This window comes from Pseudophryne corroboree, chromosome 4 (assembly GCF_028390025.1).
Source record: "Pseudophryne corroboree isolate aPseCor3 chromosome 4, aPseCor3.hap2, whole genome shotgun sequence".
In the NCBI taxonomy this organism is placed as follows: Eukaryota; Metazoa; Chordata; class Amphibia; order Anura; family Myobatrachidae; genus Pseudophryne; species Pseudophryne corroboree.
The window spans coordinates 51,442,700-51,462,990 of NC_086447.1; the positions used below are offsets into that span (position 1 = coordinate 51,442,700).

The window sequence follows — 20,291 nt, forward strand, 5'->3', positions numbered from 1 at the left end:
GTGTTGCAAGGTGGGGGGGATGGGGTGACAATGCTCCTGGGCTGTGTAGCATGCAGGACACCCTGCATCAGAGGTATAACTAGACATTTTGGTGCCCTTAGGCAGAAAGTGAATTGGTGTTCCACCTCCCAGAAGGCAAAGTACAGGTAGTGCGCGCCGAAGGTGCGCCTCAAAATTCTAGGGGCGTGGCTTCATGGGGAAGGGGCGTGACCACATAATAGTGCCAATTCACATTACACCACACAGTAGTGCCGCTTATACAAATTGCACCAGGTAGAACCTCCTATGCACACTGCGCCAGGTAGAGCACGTTATACACTTTGCTCCAGGTAGAGCATGTTATACACTTTCCTCCAGGTAGAGCGCGTTATACACTTTGCTCCAGGTAGAGCGCGGTATACACTTTGCTCCAGGTAGAGCGCTGAAGGGTTACCTCTTCTGTCTTTGTACATATTACTTTTTATATGATCAGTTTCCTTATAATAATTACAGTGTAAAAGTGAATATTTCTATTTCCCTAGTGAAGGGTTAAAACATGCTTTATGAACTCTTATGTGTTTGCAATGGATGCTGCTGCCCTGTGTTAGATGCCTTTGTCTCTCATACAGATACCAGGCTTGTGTGGGTCTGGCATCCAAGGTCAGCTCTCTACTAGATGAAACCTGCTTTTTCTACTTCTGTGTGTTACTAAAAGATCCTTTGTTAAGTTTCGCCTGATGCAACATATATAACATCTGCCTGGCAACTGCTATATCCAATTATGTTATGTCAAGTATTAACCACCCCTACGTACCCCACCCAGGCACCTACCCCTAAGCCAATGAGCCCTTTTACACTTGTCAGTTCCACCCATATGCATTGTCTTATATACTCTTGTTAACTTTATAATAAACAGTGTGAATTTTAACTGCTTGTGTGTGCATGTACCTAGTGGTTAAAAGTTTACACTCCAGACGTCTGTAAGGCCATCACATCGAGGGTTAAAGAAAATAAGGTCAAATCCTTTCAGCTGGGGGTTATGTCCGGGATTCAGTGATCGTCCCCGAATAATAAAGATAGAAGATTTATTGTCTGTCTTTGCTATGCGGGATTGCGGTCATACACTGAAGCTGAATCCGTGTCAGTGTTCCGGGAACACGTGACAAGGTAATATTTAAGTCCGGGACTTAATATTACGAAGTTTTTAAAACAGGTATCAGGGATACCATAGAATCTTTAATGTCTGGGACTTAAAGATACGTCTGAGAAGGGACCAGGGGTCCGAGCGCACTTCTCCAAAGACGTTAGTATCTGGGATACTTAAAAATAGACCTGGGAGTCTATACGTAACGTAGAGAATACCCCGATTTGATCGCCTATATATTTCTGTATGTTTGTAGTGAGATAAGTTCTTATATTTGGTCCAGACGGCTGGTAAGTTTTCGTCTGCCAGATATCTTTACTCAAACACTTTTCTTGCTTCCTGTCTAAAACGCTGTATTTTTTCTGACATCTTGTACGAAGGTAAGCGTACCCGTCAAAAGATTTCATGTTCTCATTATACAGATAATATTGTGATATTGTCAATGACTAATTAACTGGTGTTAGCTAATGCATGCATAGAAAGTTTTTGTAAATTGCATTTTTTTTGTTGTGAAATTTCATAGAAAGTCTTTTTGTTGTGAAATTGCATAGAAGGTTTTTTTTGTAAACTGCATTTTTGTTGTGATATTGCATAGACAGTTGTTGTGGGTTGTTGTGGAAATTGCGTAGAAAGCTGGTGTAGATTGCATTTTTACTATGGGAGGGACCTATGTATAAGTAGAGTGTCGTATATTTTAGATAATTTTCTTTTAAAAAGTTGTACTGTTGATTTATATTACTGTCTGACAATGGGCTCTAGTCAGAGTAAAAAAAACTGCATATCCCCCGCCCCTCCCTGGTGAGACATGCAGGATGTATGTTGCCCGTAACTCTACCTCAGAGTATTATTTAGTTAACCCATGGGTGGATAATTTAGCGGGATGGACAGAGAAAGCAGGACGGGACCCATTCCTACGGGAAGGCAGTAATTACCTTTTCTATATGGAGATTTAAGAAAAAATGTCAGTTTCCAATAGCACAGAAGCGAAGCTGCAGAGGAATTGTAAGTCTTTGAAATCCCTCTCGCCCCCCCCCCCCCCCCTTTTTTGCATTCCAATGTATCCTGCGCTCAGAGACACAAATCTCTTGGCAGCAGTAACCCTTTCACACTAAATGGGATCGCTTCCAACTTCACTGCTGGAGGGTGCGTCCACTAGCTCTATCCCTAACGCACCAATAACCCAGAGTTTAGATAATAGTAAAACACTGTCCCAAGCCCACCATTACCCTCGATGGCTGTATATCTTATTTACGCAAAACTTGCAAAGGACGCAGCTATACACATATGAAGGAAGTTTTTTTTGCCTGTGTTTTTTTTTGCCTGTCGCTGTAGCTTGTAAAAAGAAACCTGCGCCCACTCATAACTATCAGAGCTCCAGACGCTTTGACAGACAGAACCAACCCCGCAGTCAGGGAACATTCCAAAGACCCCGCGCACTGACGGGGCCCGGAGGAGGGTATCCCAGCCTTTATTCAACTCTCCCGTCATAGTGAGATTCACCTCTGCTGCCACTTATTATAAATGGAAGTAAAATTCCCTTTTTAGTGGACAGCGGTGCAGCAGCCAGTGTTTTGTGTTCTGACTTATGCAATACCCCCTCTCACCAGAAAAGATAGAAGGTCTCCGCCCCATGATACAGCAATTCTTACAACAGGGTATCTCAGACATATTGTATCACCATACTGTACTCCTGTGAACCCTGTTGCCAAAGCTGATGGTAGTATGGGATTTGTACAGGATCTCAGAGCGATCAATCAGTTAATTGTCCCAATTGCACCAATTGTTCCAGATGTAAACTCACTCATTTCTGCAATCCCTGCAGATGCTGCGTTCTTCTCTTACAGATTTTCTGAGTGTTGAAGAATGCCTTTTTTTTTCAGCATACCTGTAGATTCACAGACACAATTACTTTTTGCCTTTTCTTTTGAGGGTAAACAACTTACCTGGTGCAGATTATTGACGCACCTGTTGTCTCCAGGCCACATTGAGGCCCTGGCAACCTCACCATGGTTCAGTCCTGCTACAGTATGCAGATGATCTGCTGCTCTGTAGTAAAACTGAGGAGGCCTGCCGAGAGGATGGTGTTTCATTACTAAACTGGCTTTGTGAATGTGGACACAAGGTGTCCAAAATAAAAATGCAATGGTGTAAAAAGCATGTTGATTACTTAGGTTTTGTGCTCACTCAGGGAGAGAGAAAAGTCAGTCCACAATGCATACAGTCTGTATTGGGCCTGGTCACCCCAACTACCCAGAAGGAACTACTGTCCTTCCTGGGTATGGTAAATTACTGCAGACAGTGGATATCTGATTGCTCTTATTGTGATAACATTTTGAGACAAGCCACACTGAAGGACAAACCTAAAACTGTACAATGGTCACAAGAAATGTTAACTGCATATGAAAGTTTAAAATGTATGTTGATGAAAAGTCCGGCACTTGGCCTCCCCAGTTATGTACTACCTTTCCATCTATATGCAAGGGACAATTGTAAAACCATGGCGGGGGTGCTCACACAGTTTCATGGAGGGAAGTTGCGCCCCGTGGCATTTTTTTTCCAAAGTCATGCCAGTGTCTGTACAAGGTATGCCTGCCTGCCTCAGGGCTTTGGCAGCCTGTGCAATGGTTGCAGAAATGGCCACTACCCTCACTTTAGGCCACATCACAGTACTCCACACCACACATGATGTCCTGGCAATACTTAAAGGCTTACACACAGCACATGTCAGCACAACGCCTTAGTGGATATGAAGTACTCCTTTTGAGTAACCCTACCCTTACCATCAAGTACACTGCTAGTTCTTCTGGCCCTGCACCCATTCTCAATGCCCTTTTAGGCTTGAAAGGTCCCGAGGATGAACCACCCGACCTACATGACTGTGCTGCTTCCATTGAAGCTGAAACTTCTCCCAGACTTGACATGTCTCCCGTTCCCATACCAGGCGCAGACATTGTTTTTGTTGACGACTCCTGTAGTAGGCCCAATGACAATACATACCAGGCTGGCTATGCCATTGTCACCCTCCCTGATACTGTGTTGGAGACCCTGCCAATGCCTTGTCGGTCCGCGCAAGCTGCAGAGCTCATTGCGCTCACTGGAGCATGTCCCTCCCTTGACAACGTCCATCTGCTCACTCAACTTCAAGCTGCTGCGACTAATACTGATCTCTCCGACTGGACTTACCCAATTCTGCAGAAAAAATCCTAAATCAGGATTAATCTGCAAAGAGGGGAAACCCTGTATACCCCAGTCCAGTGCCCCTTTGCTCGTTGCCCAGTGCCGTGGTGTTGGTCACCGTGGTGAAGCCACAACACTCCTCCTACTAACCAGTGATTTTTATGTTACTAATGCCAAATCACTTGTGGACCAGTATGTTAGCAGATGCATCACTTGCCTCAGGAACAACCCTAATAAAGCTAAACACCAGCATCTTGAATACCCCACAGAAAACTCTAGGTTACTCCCCATTTAAAATACTAATGGGCAGGCCTTTTCCCACACCTTGGGCTAAGAAACCATTAGTAATACAGGAGGGAGATCTAGAACTTATCAGAGAAGAGTATGTCAGGTCCCTGATAACAAAACTGAATGAAATTGAACATGAGGTTGTTTGTAAAAACCCTTTTGAATCCACAGGAACCTACACACCCCTTTAAAGTCGGAGACAGAGTCGTGGTGAAGGTGCTCCCCAGGAACAAGAGCCCAGGAGACTTCACCTATGGTCCAGAGACAGAGGTCGTAGCAGTTACCCGAACAGCAGTCCTGACAGAGGAAAGTCCTACCTGGATCCATGCATCCCGAGTAAAAAAAAAGGTTCCTAGACCAGACCTAGAGAGGGAAGCAAGTGATTCCAGTGAGGTACGAACCGGGGCAGACAGCCCTGACCTCCCACCTAGCGAAGAAAGAAGAACAGAAGAAGATGAGGAACCTGTCCCCTATCTTTATCCTGGGGACTACCTTGATAGCCCTACTGGCCCTCACTCACCACACAATATGTGAGGTTGATATTACACAGACTAATGGGATCCCCACCTTGTGGTACAATTCCTCCAATACACACGTAGCCACATATATCCTTGACTATTTTATGTTCCCCAAAATTGCTGATGACAAATATTATATACAACAAAGGAGGAAATCAGGAATGTCTGAGACAGTATATATTTGTGTTACTGACGAATGGTACTATGACAATAGATATTATGGATCTAATTGTAATTCCTGGGAAGCTGTGGGGTGGAATACAGGAGTAGATTGGAAATATGGCCCATCGTTTGCAAAGAATAGATGGAGCAAATATGGAGTACCCCTACTTTCTAGACTATCCATTCATAAGATGGATGAAGGCCCAAATTCATACAGGTTTAGACTAAACATAGTGAATCCTAGCAGAAGCGACAATGAGACTTATGTACTTGGTATATGGTGGCAAGCAGGGTATTATAGTGCAAGGCAAATGTTTTATTTATGGGATATGTATAAAAACCCAAAATACCAGCCTAAAATTGCTCCCCAAAACAAACCTTTAAAGCCCCATATTGCCACTTTTAAAGATATGGTGGCTATTACTAACCCTACCTTTGAAGACACCCTAGCTATTGAAACTGGTTTCTCTGACATTAATTTTTGGTTGGAATGGATGAAGTATAGTGCTAACAAACACAATAAAAGCAACTGTTATGTCTGTGGCAAATCTAGGCCCCACCTAGGTACAGTGCCCCTTAATATACCCCTAGAACAAGAAAATTGTTTTTTTCAGCCTTTTTAATGACACCAAAACAAATGACAGTCAGTGCGAAATGTGGAAAAGGGAATATCCCATATTGTCAAAAAATCCCAACCCAGGAAGCACCATAACCATATATCCTGGAAACTATACCTGTTATACATCTAACATCACCCCAGGGAGAAATTTAAAAACCTTCCCACCAGGGTATTGTGCAAATAAAAGAACAACTGTTTTAGTCAACCAAACTAGATCATTAGGCGACATTTATTACATATGTGGGAAACTGTAAATAAAACCGTAGCCTGGATTAATTATATATATTATAATCAACAAAGATTTGTTAATGATACCAAAGATGCTCTTAAAGGTATAGCTGAACAGCTAGAAGCCACTTCCCAAATGACATCCCAAAATAGAATGGCCCTTGACATGATCCTAGCAGAAAAAGGCGGTACATGTGTTTACATTAGTAAGGTGGAAGGCTGTTGTACATATATTCCTGACAACACTGGTCCCAATGGTAAGGTTACTTTAGCCATAAACAAGTTAGAAACCTTATCCATAGAACTTAAGAAAAATTCAGGTATTGATAACCCATGGAGCCAATATTTTGGGTGGTTTGAAAATTGGAAACAGGCTCTTGTGCAAATAAGCATATTTAAACTCATAACTTTAATTCTTTTAGGCATTATAGTTTATTGTGTAATTCCCTGTGGAAAGAAACTTACCTCCAAAGGCATTGATAAGGCCCTGATGTATTATGACATAACCACCAGTCCTGTCACCTCCTCTGATAGTAAGGGACCCGACGATTATGTCCAATATCTCAAGAACTGGAGGAACAAGAAAGGAGCCTCACTCAAGAATCATGTCATATAATAATCATGATTCTAAGAGGGGATTGAAGGGTTACCTCTTCTGTCTTTGTACATATTACTTTTTATATGATCAGTTTCCTTATAATAATTACAGTGTAAAAGTGAATATTTCTATTTCCCTAGTGAAGGGTTAAAACATGCTTTATGAACTCTTATGTGTTTGCAATGGATGCTGCTGCCCTGTGTTAGATGCCTTTGTCTCTCATACAGATACCAGGCTTGTGTGGGTCTGGCATCCAAGGTCAGCTCTCTACTAGATGAAACCTGCTTTTTCTACTTCTGTGTGTTACTAAAAGATCCTTTGTTAAGTTTCGCCTGATGCAACATATATAACATCTGCCTGGCAACTGCTATATCCAATTATGTTATGTCAAGTATTAACCACCCCTACGTACCCCACCCAGGCACCTACCCCTAAGCCAATGAGCCCTTTTACACTTGTCAGTTCCACCCATATGCATTGTCTTATATACTCTTGTTAACTTTATAATAAACAGTGTGAATTTTAACTGCTTGTGTGTGCATGTACCTAGTGGTTAAAAGTTTACACTCCAGACGTCTGTAAGGCCATCACATCGAGGGTTAAAGAAAATAAGGTCAAATCCTTTCAAGCGCGGTATACACTTTGCTCCAGGTAGAGCGCGTTATACACTTTGCTCCAGGTAGAGCGCGTTATACACTTTGCTCCAGGTACAGCGCGTTATACACTTTGCTCCAGGTACAGCACGTTATACACCTTGCTCCAGGTACAGCGCGTTATACACCTTTCTCCAGGTACAGCGCATTATACACTTTGCTCCAGGTAGAGGACTTATACAAATTGCACCAGGTAGATTACAATATGCACATTGCACCAGGTAGAGCGCGTTATAACCAATGTGCCCGGTAGAGCACGTTATACACAATGCGCCCGGTAGAGCACGTTATACACATTGCACCAGGTTGAGCACATATAAACATTGCACCAGGAAGAACACTTAGACACATTGCACCAGGTAAAGCGCATTATACACAATGCACCAGGTAGAGCGCGTTATACACATTGCACCAGGTTGAGCACATATAAACATTGTACCAGGAAGAACACTTAGACACATTGCACCAGGTAAAGCGCATTATACACATTGCACCAGGTAGAGCGCATTATATACATTGTAGCCACCATCTCGGACCCCCAGTTGTCGTCCACAGTGTCAGTGGAGGGGGTGTCAGATGGGTGTGTGTATAATGGGCACTGTGAACATGTTGTGGGGAGTGCGTATGATTGGCACTACGGTTGGTTCTAAATCGGAGTGGGAGAAGGGACCTTCCGACGTCACTAGGGGAGGAGACACGTCAACAGGGGCCAAACAGGGTACCCGAAAAGTACCCTCGCGGGCTTGCTTCGCTCGCCGCGCTTCGGGCTCGGTGGCTCGCTCCGCTTCGCTCGCCACCTGATTACTAAAGGTATTAGTTGGTGGCGTGGATCGTAGAGGAACTATCCCGCTGGCATAGCTCCTCCCCCTTGTGTCATGGCTCCTCTCCCTTAGGCCACTTAAATCTAGCATCAACATTGGCACTACGTGTCCACACTATCTGACCCTCGGAACTCACCACCACCTCGGCTGTAGTGTGTGTGTGGCAGCTCCTAGAAAGCTTGAATGGAGCACAGGCAGGCTAGGCAGGAAAGATGCAGCCGCACCTTGTCACGGAGCCCAGCAGCAGTCTGCACTCCCGGCCAGCAGAGCAGTACGTCACCTGCGTGAGAGTCCCGGCGACAGTACTCTGACAGCAAGACCAGGTCCCCCAGCAGATGCACGAGGCAACGTTCAGGAAGTCTCCGGTCCCCAGCTCACTGCAGCGGGATAGACGCCGCCAGGTCCCCTGCAGACTTCAGATCTCAGCAGATGGCAGGATAGTAGCCCGCCTGCCCGCCGCGCACCGCACCGCAATCCTCACTGCCACTAGACGTAGGGGGGGGATGGGTCACCACGTCCTCCTCAGACAGCCGCAGGTTTAATGAATCATGTCTCCCTCCCTTGCCCGATTGGCTCCTCCTTCACTTTTATAATCCTCTCTGCAGCCGGGCAAGGAGGACATCGTTCATTAAACTTATAGCCAATCACAGTGCAGCGCGTCCCCGTGGACGCACCCTTTTTTTAAAAACGAGTCACTGGTCCTCAATTTCGGGTAAAATACGCGCTATAGCGCGTTTTTGCGATCACTGCATACTACTGTTCTCTCCCAGTGTAACCCAGGCGCATATACTACTGTTCTCTCCTGCTGTAACCGAGGCACATACACAACAGCTTGAAGTGGACAGTGAGGTAGAGCTGTTTTTCTTTATATACTATGGTAGGTGGTGCCTTTTATGGCTTGCCACTCCCCTCTGGTCATGTGGCCACACCCCTTCCAGCATATGGCAGCGCCTTTAGTGGGCCCCTGTGATTACATTTCCCTGGTGGGCCCTTCATGCCCAGTCCGACACTGGCGAGGTGCTGCACACAGAGAGCAGAGGAGTGAGGTGCTGCACACAGAGAGCAGAGGAGTGAGGTGCTGCACACAGAGAGCAGAGGAGTGAGGTGCTGCAGACAGAGAGCAGAGGAGTGAGGTGCTGCACACAGAGAGCAGAGGGGTGAGGTGCTGCACACAGAGAGCAGAGGGGTGAGGTGCCGTACACAGAGAGCAGAGGGGTGAGGTGCTGCACACAGAGAGCAGAGGGGTGAGGTGCTGCAGGCAGAGGAGTGAGGTGCTGCACACAGAGAGCAGAGGAGTGAGGTGCTGCACACAGAGAGCAGAGGAGTGAGGTGCAGCACACAGAGAGCAGAGGGGTGAGGTGCTGCACACAAAGAGCAGAGGAGTGAGGTGCTGCACACAGAGAGCAGAGGAGTGAGGTGCTGCACACAGAGAGCAGAGGGGTGAGATGCCGTACACAGAGAGCAGAGGGGTGAGGTGCTGCACACAGAGAACACAGGGGTGAGGTGCGGCCCACAGAGCAGAGGAGCGAGGTGCTGCACACAGAGAGCAGAGGAGTGAGGTGCTGCACACAGAAAGCAGAGGGGTGAGTTGCCACACACAGGAAGCAGAGGGGTGAGGTGCCGCACACAGAGAGCAGAGGGGTGAGATGCTGCACACAGAGAGCAGAGGGGTGAGGTGCGGACCACAGAGCAAAGGAGCAAGGTGCTGCACACAGAGAGCAGAGGAGTGAGGTGCTGCACACAGAGAGCAGAGGGGTGAGGTGCCGCACACAGATAGCAGAGAGGTGAGGTGCTGCCCACAGAGCAGAGGAGCGAGGTGCTGCACACAGAGAGCAGAGGAGTGAGGTGCTGCATATGCTCTTCAGATGAGCGTGTGGGGGGAGAGGCACTAGGAGATGGCAGAGGGGTGAGGATAAATCCTTGCCAATATTTCCCGCAACAGTTCAGAGAATGTCCCCAATCTCTATCAGCCAGCGGACCTAATTCAGGTGCGCTCACTAAGCGGCTATTGTACGCAAATCGGTCTATGTTTTCTTACCACAGTGAGCACGTGCAGCGAGTGAATTGCGATGGTTGTCAAAACGAGGAATTAGTCGCAAAGTGAGTGACGACAGCGTTTGGGGGTGGTTACGGGGAGTGGTTGGATAAACATAGGTGTGTCATGGACGTTCAGAGAGTGCATAAATTACACACGGATTTAATATTCTGTTATAATTTGTTTACAGTTGAGGGTTTGAGACATCAGATTTCTTTCATGACACAGGCACCAAAATTTCAAGTTTCGGCTCTGGCACATGACACGCATGTCTGATGCAAACAAACTCTAAATCAGCTGAACTCTGTAGCTTGAGACGCACATTTCATAGGACACGTGTACAGTAACTCAAAATATAGACATGAGGGCGTGTAAGAGTGGACTGTGTTATGTGTAAGATACGAAATGCTGTACTGTGCAGGATTACTGAAAATACAGATGTATACTATATATATATATATATATATATATATAGTGATTTTTTTTATAGATTTCTAGTGTCTCCATACATCTGTAGACATTGCACTCCCATGGTTCTCTTCCCACATGTCCAGCCGCTACTTCTTTGTCTCCATGTCTCCACCTCTCCTGCTTTTGCTCTTCCTGTTGCCATCCCCTGAGGCTCTGTCCTCACTCATCTCATCTTCTCCCTCAACACCTCTTCCCTCTGTGAGCTTATAGCCACCTTCAGCCTCCACTATCACCTGTACTCCAAGGACACCCAAATTTACCTCTCTACCATTGACCTCTCCCCTCTTGTCCTTTCCCGCATCTCCTACTGCCTGTTGGCCCCGAAGGCCCACCACTTCCTAAAACTCAACATTTTCAACCTAACCATCCTTTTCTGAAGCTATCATCCTCCTCCTGCACCCTTTCCTTCCCCCTCTTCCTTGTTGTTGGAAATACCTCGATCTCTTCTCCTAGTCCGTTATCTAAGTCTCAACCTCCCTCTCAATCGTCAACCTTGCCTCTCTTTCTCTCCTCACTTTCCATCCCTCACCCAATCTTGGCGTTTCCATGTCCACAAAGTTTCCAGCATCCCGCACTTTCTCTCCCTAGAAGCCACTAAAACCCTTATCCCTGCCCTTATCATTTCTCAACTGGACTATTGTAATCTACTACTTAAGCTGTGTACCGATCTCCCGCCTAGTCAACCTTCACTCTAATCTTAACTCTGCTGCATGCCTCATTATGTTCTGCCACTGTTCCCCTCTGCTGCCCTCCCCTGCCTATTGTGGCGCTGGCTCTCTGCCCCACTCAGCATCAAGTTCAGAATCCTCTTACTCACTTTCAAATCCCTCAACCTCTCTTCCTCTCCCTACATCTCAATGTCATTCTGTCACGATCCGGGTATCTGGACACCATTTCTTACCCATCAGATGCCTCCTAAGGCTGGCTCAGCGCTCCAGGACCGGATCCCATCTGTTATCCTGATGTGCACATTCCTGCATCCTCTCCTGTCTCTCTGAGACGCTGTCACAGTAACGCCTTATTACATCTGGCATGGCGTCTCCCGCGGCCTCCGCCGCCGTCCCTGAGCTTCTGCATGCAGATTGTCAGAGTGGCGATTACGTCAGCCGCGGCCTCCGCTGTGTCCGCGTGGTTGGATGTGCACTTGTCAGCCTGGCGTCTCCTGTCTCCAGTTGCCGGCGCCGCCATTACTGTTTTCATTACCACATGGATTACAAACCAAACTTCCCTCCAAGTGTCTGCATGGGCGCAGCCATCTTGGATTCTGTCAGCTGATCATTTCCTCCAATCTGTTGTCAGTATTGTTAATCTGCATAATTGCCTAGCCAATCCCTTCCTTGCTGCAGGTATAAATACACTGTGCCAGAGCAAGGAAGGCGTCAGTGCTTTGGTTGTCAAACCTAGTTCCTGTTTGTCTCTCTCCTGTGATTGTCTTCCAGGTTCCAGCTCCTGTCTCAAGACTTCCACCATAGAGACCCGCACCAGCATTCCACCTGCGGTGTAGCCTGACTCTCCAATCCATTGTGGATTCATCTGTTTCCAGCTACAACATTACCTGCTTCCAGCTCAGCTTCCAGCAGAGTACAGCTTCCCTTAAAGGGCCGGTGTCCTTTCTACACTTTACCACTCTCCACCGGTATTATTATTTCTCCGCTCTCAAGTTCTACATTTCAGTTCATATTTCATTGCTCCCAAGTTCATTTATTATTTAACTGGTTCCAGCCAGTATCCACTCCGTGCTAACAACAGTCTGGTTCCAGCCAGTATCCACAGCAGCTGTTTTATCTTCAGCAACCCAGCTTTTCCTGGAACACCAGCTGGCACAATCCTGGGTTATCTCCATTGCTACAGTCGGGCCTGGTAAGGACTTTCCATCTAGAAGATCATAAGAACTATCTCACACTACCAGTGCCCTGTGGCTCCTGCCATCCTGTAGTACCCAGGAACTGTATTTATTCTTTGCTGACTTTTACGTTTTCTTTTACTGCTGCTGTGTTGCGGAGTTGTCATAATAAACATCATTGACTTTTATCCAAGTTGTCGTGGTCACGCCTTCGGGCAGTTATTATTCATGTTACTTACATGTCCAGGGGTCTGATACAACCTCCCAGGTTCCGGTACATCTCAGCCCCTACAACTGAGGCTGCCTCCCGTCAGCTCAGGCCCTCAGTTGTGACAGTAAGCACTGACCTAATGAATCCAGCCGGAGACCAGGATCAAGCGGCCAGGCCGATGCAAGAACTGGCAGCCCGACTAGAACATCAGGAGGCTGCACAGGGCCACATCATCCGCTGTCTCCAGGATCTCTCTACTCGGCTGGATGGGATTCAGACAACTCTCCGTGGATCAGGCGCGTCTGGTGCATCAACCACAGTGACTCCAGCTATAACCCCACCCACCTTACCCATTTCTGCTCCACGTCTTCATCTTCCAACGCCAGCAAAATTTGACGGATCTCCAAGATTCTGCAGGGGATTTCTCAACCAGTGTGAGATTCAGTTTGAGCTACAACCTGGCAATTTTCCCAGTGACCGTACAAAAATTGCCTACATTATTTCTCTTCTCAGTGGCTCAGCCCTTGATTGGACATCACCGTTATGGGAGAGGTCCGACACCCTGCTATCTTCCTACACTGCCTTCGTGTCAACATTCAGGCGCATCTTCGACGAGCCAGGCCGGGTAACCTCAGCTTCATCCGAGATTCTCCGTTTACGCCAGGGGTCACGTACTGTAGGACAATATCTGATACAGTTCCAGATCCTGGCATCCGAACTGGCATGGAACGACGAGGCCCTGTATGCTGCATTCTGGCATGGCTTATCTGAGCGTATTAAAGATGAGTTAGCTACCAGAGACTTACCTTCTAAGTTAGATGAGCTAATCTCACTCTGCACGAAAGTTGATTTACGTTTCAGAGAGAGAGCAACTGAGCGTGGAAGATCATCTGCTCCAAAATCTTCTGCTCCTCCTCCTCGTCAACTGTCACCATCTAAAGATGAGCCCATGCAACTTGGCCGTTCCCGTTTAACTCCTGCTGAGCGCCGAAGACGTCTCTCCGAGTTTCTCTGTCTCTATTGTGCAGCTCCGTCTCACACCATTAATGCCTGTCCCAAACGTCCGGGAAACTCCAAATCCTAGCTCGCCAAGGAGAGGGCCGGCTAGGAGTAATGATCTCCTCTCCATCTCCTCAAGATTGTAATCTCCCAGTCTCGCTTCAAGTTGCTCAACGTTATCGGAACGTCATTGCCCTCCTTGATTCCGGAGCAGCTGGGAACTTTATTACCGAAGCCTATGTTAAACGGTGGTCCCTACCCACCGAGAGACTTCCTTCGTCCATTTCTTTAACTGCTGTGGATGGCAGCAAAATTTTTGATGCAGTTATTTCTTTAAGGACTCTACCAGTTCGTCTGAGAGTGGGAGTTCTTCATTCCGAACTTATTTATTTTTTAGTGATTCCAAGAGCCACACATCCTGTGGTCCTGGGCCTTCCATGGCTCCGTCTTCACAATCCTACAATTGATTGGACGACTACGCAAATCCTGGCATGGGGTTCCTCCTGTGCTGAGACATGTTTGTTTAAAGTATTGCCTGTCTGTTCTTCCTCCCCCAGGTCGTCTGATGTTCCACCTCCTCCATATCAAGATTTCACGGATGTGTTCAGTAAAGCTTCTGCTGATATCCTTCCTCCTCATAGAGAATGGGACTGTCCGATTGATCTCGTTCCAGGGAAGGTTCCACCTCGAGGCCGAACTTATCCGTTGTCTCTGCCTGAGACGCATTCTATGGAGGAATATATTAAAGAGAACCTAGCAAAGGGGTTCATTCGACCTTCTTCTTCTCCAGCCGGCGCAGGCTTCTTTTTTGTAAAAAAGAAAGATGGTGGTCTGCGGCCGTGCATCGACTACAGAGGTTTGAACGACATTACCATCAAGAACCGTTATCCTTTACCCCTGATTACTGAGCTCTTTGACAGAGTTAGCGGAGCTACCATCTTTACAAAGCTGGACTTGCGAGGTGCATACAATCTCATCCGGATCCGTGAGGGTGACGAGTGGAAGACCGCCTTTAACACCCGTGACGGACATTATGAGTACCTCGTCATGCCCTTCGGATTGAGCAATGCTCCAGCTGTCTTCCAGCATTTTGTCAATGAGATCTTCAGAGACATTCTATACCGTCATGTCGTGGTCTATCTAGACGATATCCTCATTTTTGCCAACGATTTAGAGGAACATCGTTTTTGGGTTAAAGAGGTTCTGTCCCGTCTCCGTGTCAATCATCTCTATTGCAAATTAGAAAAATGCGTCTTTGAAGTCAAGTCCATTCCGTTTCTAGGGTACATTGTGTCCGGTTCCGGACTAGAGATGGATCCTGAGAAACTACAAGCAATCCAAAATTGGCCGGTACCCTTAACCCTCAAAGGGGTCCAGAGGTTCTTAGGGTTCGCCAACTATTACCGAAAGTTTATACGAGACTTTTCCACCATTGTGGCGCCTATTACTGCTTTCACTAAGAAGGGTGCTAACCCGTCCAAGTGGTCTGAAGAAGCCATGCAAGCATTTCATCTTTTAAAACAAAGGTTCATCTCTGCGCCTGTTCTGAAACAGCCTGACATCGACTCTCCTTTCATCTTAGAGGTGGATGCCTCCTCCGTTGGAGTAGGAGCGGTGTTATCTCAGAGGGCTAAAGATGGCCATTTACACCCTTGCAGTTTCTTCTCCCGGAAGTTCTCCCCAGCTGAGCGCAACTATGCCATTGGCGACCAGGAGTTGCTAGCCATCAAGCTCGCTCTAGAAGAGTGGAGGTATCTGTTGGAGGGAGCTTCTCATTCAATCACCATACTTACAGACCACAAGAACCTTTTATACCTGAAGGGCGCACAATGTCTCAACCCTCGTCAGGCCAGATGGGCACTTTTCTTTTCCAGGTTCGACTTTAAACTCCAGTTCTGTCCGGGCTCTCAGAATCGCAAGGCCGATGCCCTTTCCCGCTCATGGGAGCAAGAAAATGAGTCAGAGTCTTCAGACAAGCATCCTATTATAAATCCGTTGGCATTCTCCACGGTAGGGATGGACTCTACGCCCCCATCAGGGAAAAGTTTTGTGAAGCCGATGCTAAGGAAGAAGCTCATGCATTGGGCCCATGCTTCCCGTTTTGCCGGACATACAGGTATCCAAAAAACCTTGGAGTTTATCTCTAGGTCCTATTGGTGGCCAACTCTGAAAAAGGACGTCTTGGAGTTTATTACATCTTGCCCAAAGTGTGCCCAACATAAAGTATCCCGCCAGTCGCCTGCGGGGCAACTGGTTCCACTATCCGTTCCCCGTCGACCATGGACCCACTTGTCGATGGATTTCATTACAGACTTACCCATGTGCAACAAGTTCAATACCATCTGGGTGGTAGTTGACCGGTTCACCTAGATGGCACACTTCATTCCTCTCACCGGTCTTCCGTCAGCTTCCAAGTTGGCTCAAGTATTCATACAAGAGATCTTCCGACTCCACGGTCTTCCTGAAGAAATTATCTCAGATCGAGGAGTTTAATTCACAGCCAAATTCTGGCGAAGTTTATGTCAAGTCCTCCAAGTCAAGCTAAAGTTTTCCACGGCTTACCATCCTCAGACCAATGGTCAAACCGAGAGGGTGAATCAGGACTTGGAGGCCTTCCTCCGCATCTATGTGTCCTCCTCTCAAGATGACTGGGTTCAATTACTTCCCTGGGCCGAGTTCTGTCATAACAACCAGTATCATTCTTCATCTGCTTCAACACCATTCTTCACTAACTTTGGATTCCACCCTAAAGTTCCTGAGTTCCAACCGCTTCCAGCAACTTCTGTTCCCGCAGTGGATATCACCTTGCATCAGTTTGCCAATATCTGGAAGAGCGTACGATCAGCTCTGCTCAAGGCATCGGTCAGGTACAAGAAGTTTGCGGATAAGAAGCGTCGAGCAGTTCCTGCTCTCAAGGTGGGTGATCGGGTATGGTTATCCACGAAGAATTTGAGGTTAAGAGTTCCCAGTATGAAGTTTGCACCTCGCTATATCGGTCCTTTCAAGATTGAACAAGTCATCAATCCTGTTGCTTACAGACTCCAGTTGCCTCCCTTCTTAAAAATACCCAGGACATTCCATGTTTCCCTGTTGAAACCGCTGATCTTGAATCGGTTTCATTCCTCACTTCCTCCAACTCCGAAAGTCCAAACTCAACGAGGCGTTGAGTATGAAGTGGCCAAGATCCTGGACTCACGTCACCGGTACGGTCAACTACAGTATCTTATTGACTGGAAGGGTTACGGCCCTGAGGAACGTTCATGGACCAATGCTTCTGATGTCCATGCTCCTGCCTTGGTCCGGAGATTCCATTCCAAGTTTCCTCAAAAGCCAAAGAAGTGTCCTGGGGCCACTCCTAAAGGGGGGGGTGCTGTCACGATCCGGGTATCTGGACGCCATTTCTTACCCATCAGATGCCTCCTAAGGCTGGCTCAGCGCTCCAGGACCGGATCCCATCTGTTATCCTAATGTTCACATTCCTGCATCCTCTCCTGTCTCTCTGAGACGCTGTCACAGTAACGCCTTATTACATCTGGCATGGCGTCTCCCGCGGCCTCCGCCGCCGTCCCTGAGCTTCTGCATGCAGATTGTCAGAGTGGCGATTACGTCAGCCGCGGCCTCCGCTGTGTCCGCGTGGTTGGATGTGCACTTGTCAGCCTGGCGTCTCCTGTCTCCAGTGGCCGGCGCCGCCATTACTGTTTTCATTACCACATGGATTACAAACCAAACTTCCCTCCAAGTGTCTGCATGGGCGCAGCCATCTTGGATTCTGTCAGCTGATCATTTCCTCCAATCTGTTGTCAGTATTGTTAATCTGCATAATTGCCTAGCCAATCCCTTCCTTGCTGCAGGTATAAATACACTGTGCCTGAGCAAGGAAGGCGTCAGTGCTTTGGTTGTCAAACCTAGTTCCTGTTTGTCTCTCTCCTGTGATTGTCTTCCAGGTTCCAGCTCCTGTCTCAAGACTTCCACCATAGAGACCCGCACCAGCATTCCACCTGCGGTGTAGCCTGACTCTCCAATCCATTGTGGATTCATCTGTTTCCAGCTACAACATTACCTGCTTCCAGCTCAGCTTCCAGCAGAGTACAGCTTCCCTTAAAGGGCCGGTGTCCTTTCTACACTTTACCACTCTCCACCGGTATTATTATTTCTCCGCTCTCAAGTTCTACATTTCAGTTCATATTTCATTGCTCCCAAGTTCATTTATTATTTAACTGGTTCCAGCCAGTATCCACTCCGTGCTAACAACAGTCTGGTTCCAGCCAGTATCCACAGCAGCTGTTTTATCTTCAGCAACCCAGCTTTTCCTGGAACACCAGCTGGCACAATCCTGGGTTATCTCCATTGCTACAGTCGGGCCTGGTAAGGACTTTCCATCTAGAAGATCATAAGAACTATCTCACACTACCAGTGCCCTGTGGCTCCTGCCATCCTGTAGTACCCAGGAACTGTATTTATTCTTTGCTGACTTTTACGTTTTCTTTTACTGCTGCTGTGTTGCGGAGTTGTCATAATAAACATCATTGACTTTTATCCAAGTTGTCGTGGTCACGCCTTCGGGCAGTTATTATTCATGTTACTTACATGTCCAGGGGTCTGATACAACCTCCCAGGTTCCGGTACATCTCAGCCCCTACAACTGAGGCTGCCTCCCGTCAGCTCAGGCCCTCAGTTGTGACACATTCCTGCTCACTTTGCTCTACCAATATATGCTGCCTCTCTTCTTCCCTGATCACCTCCTACCACGCCTGACTCCCGGATTTCTCCTGTGCTGCTGCTATACTCTGGAATGCACTCCCACGCTCTCTCAGACACTCGCCAAACCCCCCAGCCTTTTTTTGTGCCCTTGAAAACTCTTCTCTTAATCCAAGCATACCATCCCTCCTCCTAACTATCCTGCCTCATCAATACCCATTTTTGCACCCTTCACTCTTTCCGGAGCTTATTGTGAGTGGCGCGCACAGTGGCACAACACTTCCATGCCATTCCCCCAAGTCAGCGATTGCATTTATTCTGCATAGTGACCCCCCCTCTTCCCGAAATACCCCGTTTCATGGAAAGACAGATCCGACCAAGTTCCGTCTGACTCTAGAGTATATGCAAAAACTCGCCATTTCCATCCATGCTAAGAGATCCACCCGACTAGGAATCAGCCCCATGTGTCCACCCATTGCCCCACTAGAGTGTAAGCTCTTGCCAACAGGTCCCTCTCTCCCCTTGTGCCTCTATGTCATTATGTATCTGTGAGTTTTAATTATATATACTTATACAGTTACAGGTGAATATAGACATTGTTTTCTCTGCAGGAGCTATTACATCTGACTGGTGCCACTAACACAATCCATTTTGGATTGGAATTACAGGTCAGAGGCAGATCTGCAGTGTATATTCAGGAAAATCCACTAGGTGGCAGTGTCTGTCCAGTGTATCCAGACTGCACTTCCCATTCATCTCTAGGAGTTGGTCCATAATATAAGCACCTTGGGGGTCATTCCGAGTTGTTCGCTCGTTATTTTTTTCTCGCAACGGAGCGATTAGTCGCTAATGCGCATGCGCAATGTCCGCAGTGCGACTGCACCAAGTAAATTTGCTATGCAGTTAGGTATTTTACTCACGGCATTACAAGGTTTTTTCTTCGTTCTGGTGATCGTAATGTGATTGACAGGAAGTGGGTGTTTCTGGGCGGAAACTGGCCGTTTTATGGGAGTGTGTGAAAAAACGCTGCCGTTTCTGGGAAAAACGCGGGAGTGGCTGGAGAAACGGAGGAGTGTCTGGGCGAACGCTGGGTGTGTTTGTGACGTCAAACCAGGAACGAAAAGCACTGAACTGATCGCAGTTGCCGAGTAAGTCTGGAGCTACTCAGAAACTGCTAAGAAGTGTCTATTCGCAATTCTGCTAATCTTTCGTTCGCAATTTTGATAAGCTAAGATTCACTCCCAGTAGGCGGCGGCTTAGCGTGTGCAAAGCTGCTAAAAGCAGCTTGCGAGCGAACAACTCGGAATGAGGGCCCTTGTCACAAGCTGTAACATTTTATTAGTTTCACTGGAGGAATTTTCTCCTTAACCCCTTTGCTGCTGAGGATATTTTCGCACTTCTGCTGAGGCCATTTGCCGACGTTAGCGCTCGTCACATTCCAACATTAATAACACTTATTCATTAATACAGAGATTTTTGTAATTTCAGAAAATACCATTAGTCTTTTTACTAATTCTAACACGTGAAAATGGGCAGAAATGTGCTGTTTGCCGACATTTCAATAAACGCCACAAAGAAATACTTTACAGTTTTTGTTTTGCCAATAACCACAATAGTACAAAGTAGGATTCTGTGCGCAGGTTTTGACAAAAAAATAAAATAAAAAAATCTTCACTTAAAAAAGCATTAAAGATTTAAACACATGCTATGGGGGGATTCAATTATGGGCAAATGGATTCGCCTGGCCGAATTAGCTTGACACACGGCACTTCGGAGCGAAAGGGGTGTCAGACGAAGGGTGTGAATCGAGCTGCCATTTTCGGTATTTAAATGCCGCGGCAAAGGCA

At 47.0% G+C, this 20,291-nt stretch overlaps 1 long non-coding RNA gene across 1 annotated transcript; it reads left to right on the plus strand.

Annotated features, from left to right (window-relative positions):
• Nucleotides 1-427: 427 nt before the first annotated feature.
• Nucleotides 428-7,239, plus strand: LOC134908849 (uncharacterized). Its single transcript, XR_010175810.1, has 2 exons — nucleotides 428-2,125; nucleotides 4,760-7,239. It is a non-coding gene; the product is annotated as an uncharacterized LOC134908849 (long non-coding RNA).
• The last annotated feature ends 13,052 nt before the right edge of the window (nucleotides 7,240-20,291 follow it).